Genomic DNA, 6,974 nt, shown 5'->3' with positions numbered 1-6,974 from the left:
TTACCTCCTTCCCTTTGTCGCTCCATCCGGAGGCCATCCACACTTAGGACAGGTCTTCCCAGCATCCCCTCTGCTAATCTCTCTGGAAACTCCATCACAGCCCCCACAGGTGTCACCAGGCAGTCCCCTAAGGGTTTCTAAATCTATTCACGTTGATACTAAAGAGTAACCACCTCAGAAAGGGGGCCTGAGGGGACGGGGGCGGGAGAGGAGCAGAGAGTGTGAACAGCTAAGGAGGGGAAGAGGGCAAAACGCTTGTAAAGAATGAGCTTTGGAGACAAAATCCCCGTTACTGTGCTGAACACGCCAGGAGAAGGAAGTGAACATTGGCTACCGATATTGTAGACTGGAAACCTGAAGAGTGTCTATTGTAGGGAAGGGCCAGTGCTTCCCTCACATGAACTGTCAAAGGCAGGGCACGCACACTGAGGGGATCCATCCCCACAACCACTGCCACCCCACCAGCTGCACTTCAGAAATCACAAGGATAGCAACCCCAGAGAGAAGGAAGGGCAGCCGTCATCACCCAGGACACTGTTGCTCTGGGATGCTGTACTGTGCTGACCTACTGTGAGCTGCACATCTTTCATAACACATCTCATCTGTAGCTCAGGGTGGGTGGGCTAGAACAATCTAGATTAATTTTTATGCTGAGAAATTCTGTCGCTTTGTTTAAGCACCAAGACCACCATTAAAAATTGCTCAGCTGAGGTAGCCATGAGGGGCAAAGTTCACCGTGGAAGACCTACTTCTCCCAACCCGTTGGTCATCCATGGTCAATGAAGTGATTGGCTCACCAATGCACACATCCATTGATTATTCACTGACCCACAGCTCATCCATGCATAAGCCTGGACCATAGGCGGGAAGAAGACAACCGGACTGTGGACCTGCTGGCTTTCACCTCTCTCTGAGCTCCATGAAGAAACTCCTCTGCCACATGTGCCATAGTTCATCACTGCACGCATGCTTTGCATTCATGCGTGCACGTATGTGTGTATTTGTGTGTGTGTGCTTGCACATGCGTGTGCGTGTGCACATGTGTTGAGAGAGATATGAGGACAGGTAGAATTCACACACTGAGGGGAAGAGGAGGAAAGCAGGGAGCCCGGGATTCAGGATTAATCTAAGGAGGAGGGAGGATCCGCCAGCGTGAACAAGGCTTGCCTAGGGCTGGGAGGAAAAGCCCACATCCTCCAAGTGGGAATGGACCACAAGGCCCCAGGACCAGTGGAACAGCAGGAGACCACAAGGCTTTGGAAAGCTCAAAGCAAGGGCCAAAGGCTAGCCAGAACCAAGCCTGCCCGGGTAATGACAGGAAACATTGGGGGCAATCACTGAGCAGACTACTCCTTGGTCACTTGGTTGGATAATGTCATTTCCTGGGTGACTTCCCGTTCTCTTTGAATGGAAAGGACGTTATCTCTAAGTATTTGGATACTGCTGTCACCATCTGTGTTTATGAAGACTGTAATTGGAGGCTCCCATGAGCCTTCTCTGCTGCCTACAGTATAGACCAGATCCTCTGGATGGGATGCCGAAAGAATAGCTGGGCTTGGATCTCCTGTGCTCATCCACAGTAAAGCACTGACAACAGGCAAGAGCCTGGAGAGTTCCCAGGTACAGCACTGAGCCCATCCACCCACTCAGCCTCGAGGCCCCATCTCCCTCCGAGCTGGGGGCGAGGAGCATGTTTTTCTCTTCTGAAAGTAGCGAGAGCTCAAAAGTAGGATGCACACTGTCTCTGGCATGCGGGGCAGTAAGGATGGTTTGGCTCACCCTGAAGAGCTCTCAAGGAAACCACATGCCTGTAATCTAACCCTCAGGAGACAGAAACAGGATGATCACAAATTTGAGGTCAGCTGGAGTATATGATCTTGTCAAGGAGGAAAGAAAGGAAGGGTGGGTTGGGTTGATAGTAAAGTGTGGTGTGCAAGCAAGAGGACGGGAGTTCAATCCCTAGGCCATCTGTGAAAGAAGCAGGGTGTGATGGCTTATGCTTGTAGCACTGTTACGTATCCCCGAGGCTTGCTGACCAGCCAGCCACGCTAGTTAGTCAGCAAATCCCAGCCCACTGAGAGACCCTGACTTAAAAGAACAAGGCAGATGGTACCTGAGGTTTGCCTCTGGCACGCGCACCCACAAACATATATACACAAGATCAAAGAGAGAGAAGTGCCAATCTTTAAGATGCTTTTTGAAGTGATGACGGCACCAGAGAGGATGGGCCGGTGACAATAGGACTCCAGGTACAGAGTTCCCAGAAGCCTATGTGTCAGGGGAGGAGATGCTTCAGCTGTGACTGAAGGTAGGTAGCAGCTTTATTACTACATTGAATGAACATATGACTTACTAATCTGAGTTCAGGGGACCACTGGCCTCAGGGAAGTATTTAAGAGTGAGCAAGAGGGTCCTCCCCTCCGCCTCCTCCCCATGGCTCATCCATCTTCTTCACCCAGCCAAATCCCACACACCCTTCTCCAGGGTCTAACCTGCTAAGTGTAGCGCTCGTCCCCCCCCCCCCCCCCATCAAAGAAATACCTCTTTACAACAGACAAAGGCCATGATGGAGAGTCTTAACCAATCAAATGCAGAATCGTGGAGTTCAGTCTCAGTGGATGCAGCCACAAAACAACTCCCAGCACCTTGGACTCAGGGAACATTAGAGAAGAGGGCACAGAAAGATTGCAAAAGGCAGAGGACCACAGCGTTTGCTTGGAGACCGGGTCTCCCCCTAAGGTCGAAAGCCACACCCAGAAAGTCTCACCATGAAGACTACCTAAGCCTGAGCTGAGCAAGGACAGCAACAAGAGACAAGTGACAGCGGGCAAGGGAAAAGCCCCTACACAAAGAGCTACGGGCCGCTAAGGAAAGCCGAATAATAGTCTTCCCCAAGGAAGAGCACACCAATAGGCTGTTGCCAAATGGTCAGCCCTGAAAACATACAAACACGTGAAAGGGCCTATTTAGAAATATGTATGTCTAGGTATAGGTATATGTTTGTATATTATATTCATTTATAGATATGTATGTAATAACAACTAGTGGGAAAAAAGTCATGAATTTAAAAGAGAGCAAGGAGGGACATATAGGAAGGTTTGGAGGGAGGAAAAGAATTATAACCTTTTTTTTTTTTTAAAGGAATACTTTTTTTTTTTTTAAGATTGAGCAGGACACTTCATGAGGACTGCCTAGGACTCCTTCCTGGGGCAGCGTAGTCCTCAGGAACAAGGTTGAGCAAGTGACAGATGGAAGGGACATGTGTCTGCTGGGGTGGGGTGGAATGTTCCTGATTATACCTATAAGCCCTGATGATTGCTGCAAGCCCCGGGCCCTCCCCTCAGGCCCTGATGCTCTCTGAGCAGCCTCGATATCTTTCTAGTCTAGCAGATGAGGAATGCTGCTGATAAGGGCTTGTGGCAGTTCGTGTGGATAGGATGCTGGTATGGGATTCTTGGGCGAGTGAGGAGAGATACAGACTTGAACAGCAGCCACTCCCATCAGCAGTTTATCTGCTGACTCCTGTTTATCCGGACTCCAGGTGGCATGTCTCAAGAGGGAGGAGATGGGCAGAGATGGGGGGTGGAGGTTGTTAGGGTGCCTCCTGCAACTGGTTGGGGGCACCCAGGGGAGGAGACGGTGATACTGAAGTCATCTTCTTGTTGTTTTACACTTAAGGTTGTGCCGGGTGTGTACTCTACCCTCAGTTCCGCTTTGAGACGGATCTTCCCTGCAACCCAGCTGGCCTCAAATTCACGGTCCTCCCGCCTCAGCCTTCTCAGAGGCTAGGATTTACAGCCTTTTGATGGGACTGGGTCAGGTGCAGGGTCCCCAGATTTCGAGAGAGCAGAGGAACTTCAGAGGGACAGAGGGTGGGCTCTCTACCCTTCTGTGTTAGGTGAGAGATGGCAGAAGAAGGCTCACCCCGCTGCTTCCAAAGCAGCAAGCCTTGAGCAGGTGGGAGGAAAAGCCACACAGCCCACGAGCAAGGAAGGCTCAAAAATGCAAGGAGAACAAGGCAGACAGAAATAGGCTGCGGGGGTGGGGGGTGGGGTTGGTGAGGAGTGACCAGGGAGCCTTGGTTGTTTGCAGTCTGGGGAAAACAAGAAAGGAGCCTGGGAGACACCACTGGATGGGGTGGGGTGGGGGGACCCTAGCAGGCTCCCCAGCTGCCATTCCTAGAGTCCTCAGGGGCTGCCATGGCTTCACTGCATCAGACAAATGCTCTACCCTATTCCTGCTCATTCCTGCTCGGCTTGACTCCTGGAGATGTCCAGCACAGAGTGAGAGCAGATCTTATCTGTTTACTACTTTAATGGCCTCCTTTGACTGCAGTGGATATTTACAAGTATTAATTAAATGGCAAGAGTAATAATTAGTAGTATCATTGTTACATAAAAACCCTAGCTAGGCTTTCAGCCTCTACAACAAAACTGTACAGCCTACTGGAGCAGAAGAGAATTTGGGTGCAACATCAGGACCCAGATGTGTTGAGTGCTGCGGAGGATAGAATAAGAAGATGCTCTTCCAGGATGAATAGATGTCCCACCTGCAAACCGATCAGGTGACTTTGTAGCCTAAGAGAAGTTGGGAAGATCAAATGAGGGATATGATTTGACCTACAGATAGCGCCTCCCACTCTGCATGGCTTGTCCTGCTCTTAAGGGCTGGCCAACTGCCCCGTCAGGGCAGGTCCTTGGTACCCAGGAGCAGGGAAGCATCTGCCACACTTGCTTACCATAGTGTTTCATCAAGCATCTGTGATCCAAGTGAGGGGATCAGACAGGTGGATGCTGCGTGTCTCAGTGCCTTGTCCAGCCTTGTGAAACTGACAGGTAGCAGAGCTGGGATTGAAAGCATGCTGTATTAACACCTGGCTCGTCCCCTTCCTTACCCTGAGTTTCCACTATCAGCAGCACTCGCTCTCCCCTGTATTAGCATGGGCACCAAAAAACAAAAACAAACAAAAAAACACAAACAAAACAACAACAACAAAAAAACCTACAAGGCAGGCATCCACAAGGCTCTTGTTCAGACTTTATCATGGTCCAAGAGCTGGGCAGATAGCTTAGTGGGCTGTGTCTGTTGGGCAAGCCCGAGTTCCTGAGTTTGATTCCCCATGTAAAATGGTAGATGTGACTCATTGGCTTATGCTTGCCATCCCAGGGATGACAAGGTGGGAGGTGGAGACGGCTGGATCCTTAGAGTCTGGTGGCTGGCCAGCCTAGCCTACGTGGAAAAATTCCTGATAATGAGAGATCCTGCCTCAAACAAAAGGGTGGAAGTGACCTGAGGAACCAGCACCCAAGGTGTGTCTTTCTGTGTGTGGTGTCTCTGTCTCTTTGTCTTTGTGTGTCTGTGTCTCTGTCTGTCTTTGTGTCTCTGCATCGCTGTCTATCTCTGTCTCTTTGTCTCTGTGTCTCTGTCTCTGTCTTTCTCTGTCTCTCTGTCTGTCTCTGTCTCTGTCTCTCCCTCCCTCCTTCCCTCCCTCCCTCCCTCCCTCCCCCCCCCTCGCTCTCTCACTAACGCACACACTTTAAAAGAAGAAAGAGCGGAGCTGGAATAGAGAGAGGGAAAAGTGAGCTAGAGACAGAACTGGAGTTTGTGTCCAGTGGTCTTGGTGGTTCAGGACTCGGGGAGCAGGATGAAGAGGAAGAGGCAGCCCGGGGTCGCAGGCATCGCCAACGGGAACTAAATCGAAGAAAGAACCAGGCGCTAGGTTGGCGGGGCCGGGAGATGGAGCAGGTGAACGAGCAAGTCTTGAACAGGCTCCATCAGGTGCAAAGGATAACCCGGAGACTCCAGCAGGAGCACAGGTTCCTCATGAGGGTGCTGGACTCCTACGGGGATGACTACAGGGATAGCCAGTTCACCATCGTGTTGGAGGATGGTGGCAGCCAAGGCACAGATGTCCGCACCCCAGACAATGCTGAGAACGAGCCTCCAGACAAAGAGGGACTTTCCCCACCCCAAAGAACGCCTGCACCCCTAGACTCCAGCAGCCCAGACCCTGGTGAGGGGCCCAGTGGGCTCAAGAGGCAGCAGGCACCACGGTTAGGGGCTTCGTTGACTCCAGAACTGGCTTCAGTGCAGGTGGGAGCCGAGGGCTGGGGCCAAGGCGTGATTAAGGTTGAGGAAGACTTTGGCTTTGAAGGAGATGAAGCCTTGGATTCAAGTTGGGTTTCTCGTGGCCAGACAAACTGCTAGCCTACCCTACCCTAGCCAGCCCACCCTTTGACAGACTGCCATGGGAAAATAAAATAAAATAAAATAAAATGAAGAAGAAGGAGGAGGAGGAGGAAGAAAGAAAGAAAGAAAGAAAGAAAGAAAGAAAAAAAGAAAGAAAGAAAGAAAGAGCAACCCCCAGTGCATGTTTCTCTGCCAACTGACACTACTTTGAAAACATCTACCTTTTATAGTCTGGTTTGTTTTCAGTCTCCCTAAATTATACCTTACCTGATCCTGTCTCCTCCAAAGAATACAAACAATTCCCAAGTTTATATAATAAACTTGACTTCTGGCACAAAGTTACTGCATTGAAGTAATGTCAACAAAGCTGATTTTTCTGTAGAAACAGAGTCCCACTATGAGCTGGATCCTTCACGTGGAGTCCAGAGCCCAAGTGTTTACTAAGAATGAACATAAATTGTGCTGAACTGACTCCATGAATGGGAATTGCCACTGTGTCCCTCACACCTAGGAAAGGGCCTAAGAATCAGGAGATGCTCAGTCCACCTTTGTGAAGCTGACAATGGAACAAAGACACACTGCATAGTTAGGCTCTTAAGCAAACATACTGATCAACAGCACTTGCTGGGGACCCAGGAGAAAGGCAAGGAGCTTGATTTCAGAGTTTCCATTTCTTCTTGAGTCAACTCTAATAGGTAGCGGCTAGTCAGTTCACTGTCCATCACACTTCCTCTAAGCTGTCAGATGTCTCACCAGAAGCTGTCCAGTATCTGCAGCTAGCTGTT

The 6,974-nt window shown here is 50.2% G+C and overlaps 1 pseudogene across 1 annotated transcript; it reads left to right on the top strand.

Annotated features, from left to right (window-relative positions):
* The first annotated feature begins 5,126 nt into the window (after positions 1–5,126).
* LOC311603446 (TCF3 fusion partner homolog) lies at positions 5,127–6,269 on the top strand (annotated as a pseudogene). Its single transcript has 2 exons — positions 5,127–5,176; positions 5,544–6,269. The product of its transcript is annotated as a TCF3 fusion partner homolog (transcript).
* Positions 6,270–6,974: the final 705 nt, after the last annotated feature.

The sequence above is a fragment of the Acomys minous genome (genome assembly GCF_964271855.1).
Source record: "Acomys minous genome assembly, chromosome: 8".
In the NCBI taxonomy this organism is placed as follows: Eukaryota; Metazoa; Chordata; class Mammalia; order Rodentia; family Muridae; genus Acomys; species Acomys minous.
The sequence above is the reverse complement of the archived record's forward strand: the minus strand, read 5'-3'. Positions and strand labels throughout refer to the sequence as shown.